A 17,008-nucleotide genomic window follows, 5' to 3' on the forward strand; every position below is an offset into this window, starting at 1 on the left:
CTACGTGCCATAGCCTTTGCTATTAAGCTACTATTAGTAAGTCTTCTCTCTAGCAAGCAAACTAGCGGCTTCTGCAAGACGAGAAGAAGCCAGCATCCGGGCAGGCCCATCAAGCCTCAGCCCTGAGAGGCTCCCGAGGAGGGACCCTCACTGAAAGCCTGGGAAGCCACAGCATTGTATTGCCACCCATCACCAGTCGGAAGAAGAGCCCACCATGTCTTCAAGAGGATTGGACCACCACGGGTAAGATTGCCCAGTTGACGGGGAAGGGACTTAGCCGAGTCCAGCAGTCCAAACGCCTGCCTCAGCCTTAAGCAGCAGACTGACGAGCCACAACTATGCGTACCAGCTTGCATAAAGCAGGAGCGGCACTTAGCCACATGCCTGCGTGACCCCACCATTTGTGGGAGAGAAGAGGAGCAACCGCTTCCGCCACTCTGCCCTGTGAACCCCAGGGAAATCTAGAGCACCGTTCATGCCCTGTGCTCCCCAGCTGGGAACACACCAAGAGGGTCCCGCCCGCTCCTTCAAGCCAAGCAAAGGGGAAGCCGCCACTCTGCACAGCCACGCCTCTTCCCTGGGGCTGTCCGCACTGGCCTTGAAGGCTGTTGCCGCAAGGGCTGACCCCATCCAGGGCCCAGACCTACCAGCCCTGCCACGCTGACCCCGCAGAACCGCTCCCTGCCTTCTGGAAGGAACCACCCGAGTCCTGCAAAGGGAGCCTGCCTACCTTTTAGCCTACATTCTGTGCCCCCTCCACTGCTGCGGGAGGGAGAAGGTTGCTCCCACCGTTGCTGTCCAGACCAGCCCAGGAGCCAGCCCCAGCGACAGCAGCCTGCCACAGCCCAGCACCTAACCCTGCTACAAACAAAGGACACTGTGTATCTTCCACGCGCTCTGCATTCACTAACATTCAGTTCAAAGCACGCGCGCCTAGCAGCATAACATTGCCAGATCAAGCCTCTGACACATTGTAATACTTTCTTAAGCAGCCACCAACATACTGTCGAATCACCTCCTGGTGGACAAGCAGCGAAATTGCACCCTTCATTATATTAATAGAAATTAATTCTGTAAATATTCCAGTTGGGTCCAAATTGTAACTACTAAACCACTTAGAGGATGTATTTCACAATCGTGCACTAGAGTACATATATAAAATAGTGATTCATTGGTTATTGATACTTCTAATAATAAAATTAATATTTACATAATTCATATTTCATGTTCATAAATGAATAACCTCTTCATCACAGCCATCCAGTTTAAAATATGTAAAAACTATCAGAATACCTTTTCTCTTTGACAATACTGACTGCTTAGGCTAGCCTAATGGTACTAAAATACCAATAAATCTTAAAACCCTGTGAAGAGAATCTGCATGTTACTGCAAATTTAAGATGCCATTTGATTGCCAGGTTAACAGGACTAAAACCACAAATGAAAGCCTTTTCACTGTTCTATTTTTTCACATTGCTTCTGCTGCTTAAAAGAAAACCTTCATGTTTATGTAACATTTACTTGTGCTGCTAAGCAATTTGCAGATTATGGCACAGAGAGAGAATAAAGAACAATCCTTTACACTCCAATGACTACATTCAAAATGGCAATTTATTAACAGAACATGAAAGCATTCAATTTCAAAACCTAGCATCAGTTTCTGATCTATACCTTCACTGTAAAGACAGTACTAATAAATCACTGTGTTTTCAGAGCTGCAGTGACTTGTCCCTGTAATAAAGCTATACAGGACTAGCAGTTAACCTAAAGAAAATCCAAACCAAAACCCATCAAAAAAGTAACAGCCATGACATGATATAATGCTACTTCGGAATATGCACACAGGAGAATAACACCCACAGAGGTTTTCCTCTCACCTGAACATTTCAGGATATAACCCAGTACCTCAGTGCTTGTAAAAGACAGAGGAATCTTTCTAGAGTCCAGAAGCCAGGGAGACAGAGTTGAAATAAAACATACTCAAAGATGTAAAGAAACACTTGCAGACTGTTCTGAAAAAAATATGCAGAGAAAATGTATATGTTAGCTCAAAACAACCATGGCTTCTGTTGCTAAAAATATACTGGAATTAATAGATTGCCAGTAGTTTTTCAGTTGCAACAACATGCCAGGGCTTTTAGTGTGCCAGTTGATACATGGGAAGGAGTAACAACCTTGCTGAAATTTTGAAGCAATCTGTGTGGGATGAATAGGGTATAAGTGAAAAGTCCTATGGCCAGCACAGCTTCTGGCCCCAATGCTATTGCCTGCCTTTTAAAAAAGCTCAATGTTCATTTGCAATCATTTAATGGGCTGTTCTCTGCACCCAACGGAAGCCAACCCATAATGAATGGCACTGCAGAAGATGGAAGCTTCCAACTTCAGTTTCGAAAGACTGGATTTATGCCCACTAAATACAATAATAAAAGGCCATTTATTTTGTTATGCACTGGAAAATGTCCTATCTACTTGCAGCAAGATAAAACCTGCACAGTTCCGTTTCTGAGATTTGTATCTCCAGACACTGGCTTTATTATATTTTTAACTGTAAACCTACATCAGTGATAGAAGCCCAGCGTTATATACAAACCACACCATTATTTTGCAAATTCTGCCAGTTCCAGCTCTTTGTCACAAAGGCTCCAAGAACAGTGGTATAATGTCTTTGCACAGAAGGCAGAGTAGGAACAGCAACAGAAAGATGCTTTCTAAGAACTTTTCTGAATAAAACCAGAGCACTTTCTGAATTGCAGTATTTGTCTCTGATACATACACCTAATTTAGGTCATTTAGGCTCAAAAATAGTTCTGTAATACTCTCTATTTGTTGAGATATCAGAGATGGCATTTTTAATGAGAAAGTTTCCTCATTAGTATGCAATGTGTTTGATCAATGAGCTTTTATTACTGACAGTTTTCGTAAGGGGCCTTCACCTCCAGTGAGTATGGTTAATATTTTCTCATGAACTAACTATGGAAACTTCAACAGTCTTTCCATAATGCCACCAAATGCGTAACTGCTTTGGAAGTATTATCTGTGTTAGGGAGCCTCATGAAGCTACAGGTGCTCCATAGTACTTTTCCTCCAGACAGCACCAGCATTGATTTTTCCATTTGCTTCACAAAAAAGAAAACACATTAAGGAAGGAACTCTTCCTTCATGTTACCTGACACATGTCTATGCCCTAAGCACATTTTCTTTGCTTCAGTTTGATAGCATTTGGTGAATGCAATAGATTATAGCCCAAAGTGTAACTACTATAAAAGGATTTGTTGTGTTTGCTTTTATATTCGCCTCTAGTCTAAATGATTAAATCACGGAGTAGCTAGGACCCAACATATGTGACAGCAGACCAAAGTTAGAAAGCAGATGTACTTAAAGGAACTGGTAAAGTAAGATGCATTTTTCATAACAGAGTAGTTCAAAGGAAACTGTAGGGCAATGAATTTTCAGTTCCCACACTGCAGAGGACTCAGCCTGCTATTCTGTGACAGAGCAAAGCACGAGCTCTTGCTGAGTCAGAAAGCTGCTGAAGATGCGCAACTATGGAAATGCTGGTCTGCACGCAGGCAGAGTGAGTCATGCTGCCAGTTGACACAAGCAAATAAGTTGCATGGAAGAGACAAAGACTAGGCAGAACTTCAGTGAAGTCAAAACTCTACAGGGAAGAAGTTTAACTCTTTCTCCACTTTGCCTATCTGGCTAACAAGATTGTCTTCACAGAGGATGAACACTCAATCACAGTGTATATGGAAAACTTTACATACAAAATCTTGAGATTTGGAGGTTTTGGGGGTTTGAGGTTTTTGTTTGTTTGGGTTTTTTCTGGTTTTGTTTCTTTCAGCTTTTTTTGTTTGGTTGTTTTGGTTTGGGTGTGGGTTTTACATTATTTTATTTTTTATTTAATAAAGGGACATATGGGCATAAAGCTATGTCAGAAAAAGGGTATTTTTATAGAATCATAGAATGACTTAGGTTGGAAGGGACCTTAGAGATCATCTGCTCCAATCTCCCTGCCATGGGCAGGGATGCCTCTCTACTAGACCAGGCTGCTCAAGGCCTTATCCCACCTGGCCTTTAACACCTCCAGAGATATGGTATGAGCAGATTTTGTTTTCCTGTAATTCACTGCCTGACTGGCTGTAGAATGTAAGGCAGGAATCAGAGATGGGACAAATATAACCATTTAATATCTGTTACTATTTACTACCTAAATATTGAACAAAATATTTTGTCTAAACTGTAAAACTTCAAGCTTTTCAAACAATGATGCTTTAGGTAACACATTTAAAGTGGTTTAAATGTCTGAAGAACCTCAGCCCAACTTTCAAAAGAAATTTGCACACTTAGATCTGGGCTGAAATGAGGGCTTCAATCAAATCAACCAACAAAAACCTAAATAGAATACATGGAATACATAGAATAAGCCAAATTATCCCAACAGCTCTGTGACACAATTGTAATTTTTATAATGCTAGGTTTATGGTGGAACTTGATAATCTTAAGGGTCTTTTCTAACCTAAATGACTCTGTGTGTGCCTATTTTTTGTTCCAGAAGGCAACATGCATGCTAAGAGAGTGCCATCCTTCCTGCATACAAGATACACACAGACCTTTGGCATTTGGCATCTACTTGAAATATCTGACTACCTCTCCTTTGCCTGTTACATTTCCACCTTGCTTCTCACCTGATTCTGTGACATGATGTCCCAGAACCAAATAAAGATCAATCACCAGAGTCATGATACTGGCTTTAATATGAAATAGAGTGGAGAGGAAAACTAGCTACTACTTACATAAATTACACACATTACTCACATTACCCTAAAGAGAATCCAGTCTGCTGCAGATTAAAAGAAAAAAAACAAAACAACCAAAACCAAACACAAACCCCCTTTGTTTTAAAAAGCTACTCACCATGATGTTGCTTATTCTTGAAAGCTAAAATGAATTTCTGAAATGAAGAAAGCCTGAAAACTAGCTGGTCAAGAAAACAATGGGTGTATTTTGCTCTGAAGAATGGGGGAAGATGAAAATGGTGTGGCACTCAGGAGGAAAGGCAAGTGAATTCACAGGGGACATGAAGAGCAACTGTCTTCAGATATTAGAAATATGAGAAGAATTTACTACAATGGAGACAACTTGCCCTTAGAGAGACAGCAGGACCTATATGATGTCTGGAATCTTTTAAATATTACATCCAAGCAAGTAACACAGTTTCGAGCAAAATGTCAGAATCTAGTGAAGACCACAACAAAACTGATGTCCAATTGGGGGGTCACATGATAGATTTCTAGATCTCAACAGGTTTCCAGGAATTTGCCTTAGCAGGCAAATAAGGAAAGACAGAGAATGAGGGATTACAATAAAGATCTGAAAACAAGGATTTTTAGAAACAGATACGCAACCTCCTGAAACTGTACCTGCAAAAATGTTCAGCCTACAACCTCTATGATCACAATTTACTAAAGAGTTGCACTTGAGCTTATGAATATGTTGACAGGATTTCCCTATGAAAACAGGTATGTTTGTTTGGAAAAAAAAATCCCTGAAACTATCAGAATGTATTTTTGGTTTTTATTCACAACATTTGTTTCAATTACTGCCCATATGACTGTTCTTAAATCTCATTGAATAAGTTATCTGTTTTTATTTTGCTGAAAACCATGTCTAACTTGAAAAAGGCAAACAGACTGCAGGGACAACAGATGAGTATCAAGAAAGATGTCCTCCTGGAGGATATGCTTCGGGAGCAAACGCATTACCAGCCTGAGCAATGTCTGCTATCAGTTTGTAAAGAATTGTCAGTACTTGTGTTGGTGGGTTTTGTGGAAGGAATACACTCTGTCCCTCCCTACAGAGTGACTGTACCACCATACCAATGAAAAGGATTGAATTTAACTTCATGTAAGGCTCCTGCAACATTCAGCGCATTGTTTACAGGAAGAGTAAGCCAGAACACTCCTGCTACCAGAGAAAAGATACAGTGTAATACATTTAGCAGAGACCAATTACTGACTGGCTTCCAGATGTTATTGCATTATTAATAGCTATCTTTATGATAGTAATTTATTACTGTAAGCTACACTGACATATACTAGAACAGAGACTTATGGGGGGAAAGGAGGGAATAAAAATAAAATTATAAGAAAATAAAAAGGGGAGGGGGGGGAACATTTGATTTTACCAGGAAAGGATGCAGGTTGGGGGTATTTTGAAACACCCCTGAGTCAAAGTATAGTTCATGCATTAAAAAATTATGTGCCTGTACCATCTCCATTTGGAATACCACACACTGCATGCAAAGGAAACACCATAAGGGTGGAAGAGTATGGCACAAGTACAGTGTTACTAGCCCGAAAACCTCTGTGAACTATGTCTGAATAGGTTTATTGGTGTGGGTTTTTTTTCCAGCATATGAATTACAGTGTAGAAAAGGTTGTTACTATGCACATACAAATTTTATTTGGACATTAACTATCACTTGACTATTCTGCTTAAAATCCTGCCTACAACTACAGTTGCATTATGCATTTTTATGATTCACAGATGCCAGCAATCCTTGTTGGAGTAATAAGTTTGTGAAGTACTCCTAGTTGTGAGGCTACTAAAATACAAATTCAGGTTTCACCTCTCAGAAAAGAATTGCACAACCAAACAGGCAGCATATAACAACATGTGCCTGGAGCTAGTGTGCTGAAATTATGAAGGAAGTTAAAAGAAATGCTGGGAAAGTGCACAAATTTCAAATTAAATGACAGACTAAACACTACAGTACGACACAATCTGCTCCCATAATTGTCCTTCACCTTATTTTATCATTGCGCTTGACGTGAGCTGGCAATGTGCACTGGCAGCCCAAAAAGCCAACTGTATCGAGAGAGGCATAGTCAAGGGAGGTGATTCTGTCCTACTCTGCTCTTGTGAGACCCTACCTGGAGTACTGCATCCAGCCCTGCACCCAATGCCTGCAATTAATAAAAAATTTCCCATCCTCATCATCAGAGAACTTATTACAAAACTCAGTGAAAACACTGTCTCCATCTGTGGACTTCAATTTCTTCAGGTTTTCTGAAAAGTTCTGCTTCTGAAGCTTTGCAGGCAATTGGAAAAGGAATATGTGGTTATATCAAATATATCTGTTTAACACTGCCTTGACAGAGAAAGTGGTCTGCACTTAGGAGCAGCAAGAAGTAAGACAATGATTCATAGTTTCATAGTTTCATAGTTTCATTCAGGGTTGGAAGGGACCACAAGGATCATCTAGTTCCAACCCCCCTGCCATGGGCAGGGACACCCCACACTAGATCAGGCTGGACAGAGCCTCATCCAGCCTGCTCTTAAACACCCCCAGGGACGGGGCCTCGACCACCTCCCTGGACAACCCATTCCAGGGTTTGGGTTTCTTTAAGACTGTTATTATTCTGGGCACAAAGAAACAAATTACAAGGAGACTAATGTGGTCACTTCTTTGAAGAACCAGTATTACAGACTGCTCTATAAATTTGTAAATACAGTTCTGAAAATGCATTCAATTTGCTTTAGAGCTTATATATATGGACTGACTATAGCTATACACATCTGCATTTTCTAATTAAAAATTCAACATCTTACTGTCTTTTCAGTATCACAGTAAGTTTCTAGACAAAGTAATTACTTTCTTTCAAACTCATAATAGGTACTGCAAAGAGCATAAAAGTAGGATTATCTTGTGACTTCTTTTGAAATTTATTGTTTTAGCAAATACTCTCTAAACCCACTTTGAAGCCTGTATTGCTAACCTCATTCTGTCTTCCAAAAGGGTATTTCCCTGGAAAACTGCATAATCTTAAATAACAGCAAAGTAAAGTAAAACTCTTCGGAGGGATTTGGTTCTTACACTATTCTAATTAAAAATTTTGCAAGCAGCTTAAACAAAATGTACAGTTACTCTCAAATGATAGACCCACTTTGAAGAAGGAAGTTAGTTCAAAGATGAGGAATAAGACTGTGAAAAGGATTAGAGGGCACAAGACAGGGCCCTACTGCAATAGGGTTACAAAATTGACTGTGAGTTTGAGATGAAATTTGCTAAAGCCATTAATGCTGAAGACTCCCACTGAGTGTAATGGACTTTGAATCCATGTCTGTTTAAGAGAAGGCAACCTACACAACTTCATTCTGAGTACATGCAATGGCTCAAACCACTGGAGCTACTTGAAAGAAGGCAAAAAGTTGGCGTGCAATGTCTGTTCATGGTGCAGTTGCTATGGAGAGCATGAATAAGAAAGTATTCAGTTTGAAAATATCTTCATGTTTAGTAAGCAGAAAAAATATTTAATTCAATTATACATCTACAGTGGGGATCCTGTGAAAGACCAAACATTGGCTCAATGTTTTTCATTGACATCCTCCTATTACGTGTCAGAGCTTGGGTGATGTCTTCCCTCTCCTCACCACTTTCTGTTAGTCTACCAGGCAGAGCTGATGATCATTATAATGCACCTGAGAAGAGGTCTTATCAAGGAGTGTTGCATTTAGACTTAATTTCTACACTAAGACATTGGAAGAAGGAAACAAGAGAGAACAGGGAAGAACACACAAGTGAGTGACCTTCTACTGGAACCCCTGGATCTGAATTCTGCATATCTACAGGAATCTGATCAGGTTGAATATGTACAACTGAATGGAATAAAGAGTTGGATCCATGTATTAGCTTCACTGAGACATCTGTACCTATCATGCCTTCAGGAAAATAGCCTCTGGATATGTTTGAGATAATATGTAACATACATTAAAAAAAAATACAAAACCACCACTACAGCTATAACTAATCACAAGAAGAATTATAAAGACCATCAGTCTATGTGGTTAAATGCTATTCATAACTAATATAAAACTCAAACAATAACTATCAGTTACCATCAATTAAGTCACCATCTGCAGATACACATTTTTGCAATTATGGAAATCAAAAATAACCATCATGTAACATTTTCATTTTCTAGTGCTTCCATAACTCCTGAAAGCTTGGGAAGATTAACGATTTACAGAATTATAGGAAGACATATACCTATGCATAGGAATGTTTTTCTTTGTCACAGATGGCTTCATATGAAGGTATTTACTCAGGAAGAAATGGATAAGAATCCTACTCATGCCTGCTGCTTTCCTCCTGCTACATTTAAAGGCTTGATAATCGAAACACACATGGAACCTGGGAAATGAGCCAACAGTTACCATGGGAGACTTGCCATCACAGTGTATGCTATTGGACTTCATTTGTTTTCTCCTTCTTATACCAGCAATGGGAACAGTTTGTGAAGACCCAGAATCCACGTAAATGAAGAAAAGACATTATCTTTTCTCCACAGTAACAGGCCCTACTTCCCTCTTCGCAGGCCTGTTGACCATGGAAAACATCTCACAGCTCCAAATGCTTCAGATGCAGCCTCTCTGTATCTATCCTGAGCAGAAGCAAAACAAGCCAATGCTTTCAAATCCCTACTTGTATGCTGACAGCATTCTACTATGAAGTCTGCCTTGAGGACACAGTAGGCAAGGTGAAGGATGGCTGTAATGTGGACTGCCACACTGATGTGGCAATCTCCTGAGTCCAAATATGCTATGCTGCAGGTTTTGTGGGTTTTTTTGTTTGGTTGTTTTTTTAAGAAAATGAAACCTATGCTCCTCTTAACACATGCAAGTGTTTCTTTCCTAAAGGACTGATGTATCAGCATCAGAGAAGCAACTGGCCATCAGCAGTGTTTTAAGAGTCAACTGGGTATTGAACTCTGCATCTCAGGACCTCATTAAAACAGCACAATCTGCACTCAGGGCACAAGTGAGGACTTTCTGTCCACAAGCTATTGATACAGAGCTGGTTTACTGGTATTTTCTAATCTACTATGTTACCTTTTTTAAAATCTCAAGTGCGTGCAGTGAAAAAATTAGCAGAAAGTGTTGCATGACTACCTCTTACTAGATAAAATTAAAATTAATGCATTTCATAGCCATGGAATAATTTCCAGCCAGAGGTTCTTTTCACATACTTCAGTATTTAACAGAATCTAGCTCCTTTCTGCAGCAGTTGTTCAGTAAGCTGCAGTTTTCTTGTATCTGGGAAGATAAAAGCAAGTTTAAATTAATGAATTTCCAACATTACAAATGAGCGTGTTTGCATATTGCTTTAGAGATAGAGAAGGAAACTGGGAAGACTGGGGGGCAGGGGCTGTGTTTCTGTTTTAAAAAAGGAAACACACACAATTCATACCAACTGTACTAAAAACACTACTCAGGATTATAATGGCACTGGTAGAGTAATAGACTCAAGAGTCAAAGTGTTTAAGGCCATACATCATCATCCAACCACACAGCCTTACGTTCTGTACATCACAGTCCATGAATATTTTGTCCAGGAGCATGTGCATTGAAGATGATAACTTGTGTTTAGGTATGATATACGTAGAAAATGGAGAGCTTCACACATGGATAAATGAAATGCAAAGATAATTTCACTCTGTACACTTTTGTTATTGTGAATTTTTACCAACTGTAGAAATTTGCTTATAAAACAATACGGGAGGGCATGAGTATGAAATCCACAGCTTGCATTATTTTAGCTCAAAATAAAACTCCCTCACTGATACTCCATGGCTGAAGTTTCCTGTTTGGCTGCTCAGGTTAGAAATGCATTTTATTCCTGCAAGGGTTTGTTGTAAACTGATTATTTTATATTCCTAAAAAAAAAATTAGGTGCTTCTCTATTGCTGAAGGTCAATGGATTTTTAGTGTCTGGCTTATGTAAGTATGAAAATGCTGCTGAACATACAAAAATAACAAAGACACAGTGTTCTCATCTGGATCATTTCAAGGGTGGGTTGCACTAATCATCTTCAAGTCTGAGTGCTGGTTTGCTTGAAATAACATCTGTCTGGACACAGCACTTGAGGCTCATCTCAAGCACTGAGAGGGAGTTCACATCCAACACAAACACATTCTGAATAATCAAGCCATTTACTCAACAAGTATCACAGAATGTTAGGGGTTGGAGGGCACCTACAAAGATCATTGACTCTAACACCCCTGCCAAAGCACGATCAGCTAGGGCAGGCCACACAGGAACACAGCCAGGCAATGTATCAACAGTTACAGAACTCTTAACACCCTATCACTATAGTAAACACTCACTTGTCCACCCCCATCCCATGTCACTGTTGTGTGCACAAGAATATACAATAAAGAATGTCCTTTAAGAACAGATTCAGATCATTAAAACATAATGACAACGCTAATTTCTTATTCCCCCAAACCCTTACACTGCACTTTTCCAGATAAAGATCCTTATATATTAACCAGAAATATTTCAACAGCTAAAGTGATCCTCAGGAACAGATTTTGGGAAACTCAGCAAGGAATAAGGAATGTATTTAAATTAATACTAGTTCACTGCAACAGAAGATACAGACCAAACTGATGGCATTTCTGCCCCCTCTCATAGCCATTATGAGAGAGAGAGGAGAAAGGAAAAATACTAAAGAAAAACCTGACCTATCTACCTTGTAATGCAGTAACTGTTTTGGATCAGCAGATTAATTTTTCATCTTCTGTAGGGATGAATATGAAAAAAAAATATGAAAGAAAAATGAAGTTTGACAAATTAGATCTCATGGTTCAGGAGATAAAAATCAGAGAACAAAGCAATAAAAGAATGCCCCTACAATACAACTCCTACTCAGAGTATCAAGCTGTCATTTGTTTCTTTGGGGTAATGCTGAAATTGATTGGATCTGAGAGTAGGATGTGCTCATGAGAATAAAATATTTGTAAACAAAATATTTTTATTTCATTATAGAGCTGTTAGACCTGGAACACTGGACACATTCCAACCTGTAATTACATTCTGTCAGCCTAAATTCTCTGTGCAGCCTTAATTGGAAATGATGTTTTTCTTAATTTTCTCTCCTACATTATGGTTCCACCACAGATGTATCTGCACTTGTATGAAATGTCTTTTAGAGTCAGCATAAAGGACAACGTGGGATGCAGGGATGCAAGGACAGAAGAAAGTTGTTACAAACATAGAAGTGGCAAAAAACCTTGCAAGTGGTCATTATAAAGACCTTTTACACTCTTCACTGGTGAAAAAAAACAGGGAAAAGTATGCTTGCTTTGATATGCCAGAAACTAGTTTCTAAATAAATCAAGGATATCCAAAAATCTTTCTCTTGTTGACTTCTAGAGCAATTGCTGTTGACCTCCCATACTAATACTGAAAAATTAATAGTATTTCATTCTTGACAATCTCTATACTCAGTGTAATTATTATTTGTATTAAAGTTAAAAATTACATTCTTAAGTAATATTTGACTTGCTAAATATTTATATTTAGGTAAAAATAGAAATAAAATCTTCTTGCTTTAGCTAAGTATCTTCCTCTTCTCACTGCCCTCAATCTGAAGCAGATGGCCAAAGAGCTGCTTTACTTGGCAGATTTTACCCAAGGAGACTTGAAAGTGTTCTCACTCACTAGTACTACAGATTTCCAATGGCTTTTTTTCACTAGTTGAAAAGAAACTACAGAAAAGTGAGGCATTCCCCATTTCCTGGTGAGAGATTGAAGGAAGGTCTCTTCCAGCTTTAGTTATACTATGATACTGTGTGAATAGAGTTGCATATACAGTCCCCAAGATACTAGACAACTCCTAGGGCTAAAGCTTGGAAAGAAAAATTGTTAATCAGTTGTGGTAACATAATGCCTCTCTTTGTATGCTTTACAGCACACAGCAGTGTCAACTATTCACAATTTACACACTTATTACAACAGTGAATTAATAGATTTCCCACACATCATACAGCTGAATGTTTTGTGTTATTGATACATCTGGTGCATGTGTGTGTGTATATATATAAAAAAGAATATATCAGTATATAAAAACCTGACATCATTAAATGAATTTGTGTAATATATGTAACTGAAATAGTAAGCATTTAAAAATTTGTCTAATTTAACTTCCATGCTACAATGTAATTAAAGCAGTACAGTTTCTTCCTCTAATGATGTTAAAGAGCTGATCTGTGAGTAAGGTCTGGCATTTCATCTTGAAAGGGTATTTAAATCTTGCATAATTCTCACTGAGACTAAACAGACTACATGAGTACAAGGACTTTTCTGTTTACAGAGGGAAATCATTTGACTGCAGGCTACTGCAAAATCTGCCATTGGTAGCACTAATCAATGGAAGAAAGAAAAGGACTTAAACACATAAATAAATAGGGAAAATAAAATACAGTATACTTCAGCTTCAAATTGATTTGTTACCCTTAAAACACACAAACATCAAAATGTAAGATAGTCAGCTGTCACAGAGTTGAACCTGCTGCTGTTCTTCATACCATGCTGCAGTCATGCCAGCTTCAAGAAAATGAAAGTGCTAACTGGAGCAAAGTATTACAGGACTTGAAGTTCAGATTGCAAAATGTGGGAGGCTTCCCATTGTTGCTTCTGGGTTCCAGGTTCATGGGTGTTGGCTCTTTTCTGCAGGCATGGTGGCAGAATAGGTGGCAGTCGGGTAGCACTGGTTTTGGTATTCCGTTTTATGCTGGTTTTTTTCCCCTGTATATTTCACTGCACTTCTTCTGCAAATAGGCTACGCTAAGGTAATCATGCATTGTATTATTAGATTAATTAGATTCTTAGCTAAGGTAATTATGTATTGTGCTTATGATATCTTAAGTTACATGAAACTCTTATCTCTTCACCTCAACCCTGCATTGTGTATGTTACTCTTCCCCTCACTTCTGTGTTGGGGGAGCAGGCAGGTTATCCCTTGACATCCCATTGCACTCCACAAATGTAGAAGTTCAAGAACAGCTTAATCACGTATTAAACACAACAGAATCCAAACATTTCCTTGACTGATTTATGACTAAGTATTCTGATATACCCCCAATTCTCTATAACCATCGTAGAATAAAAAGACTAAATAATGAAACTATAAATACCAATGTTTAATTTGACTCATGGTTTGCAGCACCATAAGATGGTAATGCCTCACAAGCAGGAATGCACTCATACTCACAACATCTCTGAAATGCTCTTCACCTCACAATCACTACACTTCTGTGAATTTCACTGCATTATCAAACATGATTAAAGGCAGCCTATCTGTGAATTATTCCTTACTCGAATGCCTGCCACTAGTCTTTATCAATAAGGGGTCAGAAGTGAGGCAGGTGGATGGCCCCTCTATTTTGCCAGCATTTATGAAGATGGAGCTGGTCTTAATCAAGATGTTTAACTCTTTGAAATGGTGCAAAAAGGCAGCAAACATTCCACAAAGCGCTCTCCAGTCTTTTTGGCAAGAAAGAATGTGGTTATGACAGAGGAACTGAAGGAACAGCATTGTAGTAAGTGAATACAGAGTGTAAAGAACAGCCTAAAGATATTCAGGATCCAGTGGGGAAGGCAGGAAACAGGCAGTTCTTCATCCCAATCTAACAGGACTAATGAGCCAGATGGCAACTGTAAACAGAGCATCAAACAACTTCAAAGAAAATAAAATTCCATTACAACTGGAAGCAGTTTTATATAAAACTAGTGTGAAGGCCAAAGCAAGTGAAAGGTGCTGTTCTTATGAGGAAAAAATATGACCTTTGTTGCAGTAAGCTATTTAGCGCTTGAATCCAACTTTGCTCTATTTTCAGTCTCCTCCAAAACCTCCCATTTTTGGCAGTCCTGCTGTATGTGGAGTAGCTTCCTACTTATCAACTTTTTTTATTTAGTAGGGTATCACAGTATCCCAGTATCACTAAGGTTGGAAGAGACCTCAAAGATCATCGAGTCCAACCTGTCACCACAGACCTCATGACTAGACCATGTCACCAAGTGCCACATCCTTCCCTCTTGAACACCTCCAGGGATGGTGACTCGCAGCAAAAGATATAATTTTTAAATTAGAGTGAAGGGTACAAACTTCAAGCATAAACAGATGAAAAAGTCCAGATGATTGCTGGCTTCATTAGTAGCAATATTAGCATACTTTAGACATAGCCACTGTAAGCACATTAAGTAAGAATTTCAGTGTCTGTTGTTGTAGTTATCTGCTCAGAATGGCTACATATTGCAAAATACAAACTCATTACACCCAAAGAGAAGAGTACGACTAGATTCTAGAGTGGAATCTTTTATCAGAAGAGAGAACACTGATATAATAGAGTTCCTTCACTTTCAAATATCAAGCGGCCATTGCAGTGTGAGTAATGGAGCACTGGAACAGGCTGCCCAGAGAGTTTGTGGAGTCTCCTCAGAAGACTTCCAAAATCTGCATCTACACGATCATGTGCAACCTGCTCTAGGTGAATCTGCATTAGCAGTGGGTTTAGACAAGATGATGTTCAGAGATTCCTTCCAACCCATACTATTCTGTAATTAACTTTTCAGCTATGTTGTTCCTAAAACACTGTAGTGCCACATGTTGTTTTTTTCCCCCCAGAGTTAGAAAGAATAATTAAAGCTGCTGTTTACTCAGCCTCTTGCACATCCTGTGTCTGTGCAAGGCTACAGAAAGAACTGATTCTTTCTTGACTGTCTTACCACATGGTCATACAGATAGAGTGGACACATTAGCAGTGCCACTTGACTTTGGATTGCTGCCTGCAAGGGTGTGGAAGGCACACCAACACTGGAAATTTGTTCTCATGTTTAATGAGATGCAAGGGAATTTGGATAGCTCATTCTAATAAGCAACTTTTCAAAGCATACCTGTATTTAGGGGTTTCATCTGCAAATGACAGTTGCAGGCTACAGAAGCTGTTGATGCAGAAGAAGCCCCAGCATAACAACATAGAAGTTTTCTCTTCCAGCAAGGCTCTTTGCTTGATCCTCAAATTCCAGAATTAGATATTAAGGGAAAAAATCTGCTTTTACATTAGACAAAACAACTGACAAACAAGCCAACCAGCCCACCCCCTCAGCCCTCCAGCATACTGCCCTCCAAACCTGTTACTTTCAGGAGATCATCCTTCCCTTCATGTGATGTCTAAAATCAGGCATAAAAGTCCCACAACACTTTCTGAGTGTTGCCATTGATGCATTTTCTTTAAATCCCTTGTCCAATTAGACAAGTAGACTGAATGACAATACCACAGCCTATCTAAAGCTCAGCCACAGTCTGGACAAGTGTCTATTTCAAAAGTTCTCACTGAGTTAGTTTACAAATTGCACTGATTTAGAACGGGGTTTTTATTTTCCCATATTCTACTACTTTTGAATCCAAAGGAGAGTACTAATATGAACCAGGAGGCAACATGCTGGTTTCACCAAGCAATGAGTGTGGCAAAACAAAGACACGGGTAGTGCCTGAATTGCTACAATTCAGTGATAGGATTCAGGCAAAAGGAGCTAGTCCTAAACTGAAAATGTATCCATGAAAATACATGGATATATTCACATTTTTTAATGATTTACTATGAATTTTATACACTAGAAAGCCAACAGGTCCACAAATGCTTTCTCCTAAATGCGTTAAAGTCTAGCAATTACTACTACAAAAAAAGTCTTTTAGGTCTTTATATACTTATATATATTTAGTCTGTATGTACAGAAATGAGTGATAGTACTTCAAAGAACATTTCTTTACCATTCTCCAAACTCACAAAGCAAGCTTACATTTTTTTTCTTCAGAAAAGAATTACATTTCAGATCAATTTCCACTATCACAGAATGAGTCCACCCATCTGCAATTTTATATACAATTTCACTTTCATAATAAAATTTCAAAAAGTCGATAGAGAAGACATTGCTCACTATCACTCTGGAAAGCAAGTATCTACTCTGAATTTCTGCCAGGCAATTCTAGAATGTGTGCTTGTGCACAGGAGTATCACAGTATCATCAAGGTTGGAAGAGACTTCAAGGATCATTGAGTCCAACCTGTCACCACAGACCCATGACTAGACCATGGCACTAAGTGCTACGTCCAGTCTCCTCTTGAACACCTCCAGGGATGGTGACTCCACCACCTCCCTG

Source organism: Melanerpes formicivorus, unplaced genomic scaffold (assembly GCF_026170545.1).
Source record: "Melanerpes formicivorus ecotype bairdi unplaced genomic scaffold, bMelFor1.0.p_v2 SCAF_10, whole genome shotgun sequence".
Classification (NCBI taxonomy): Eukaryota; Metazoa; Chordata; class Aves; order Piciformes; family Picidae; genus Melanerpes; species Melanerpes formicivorus.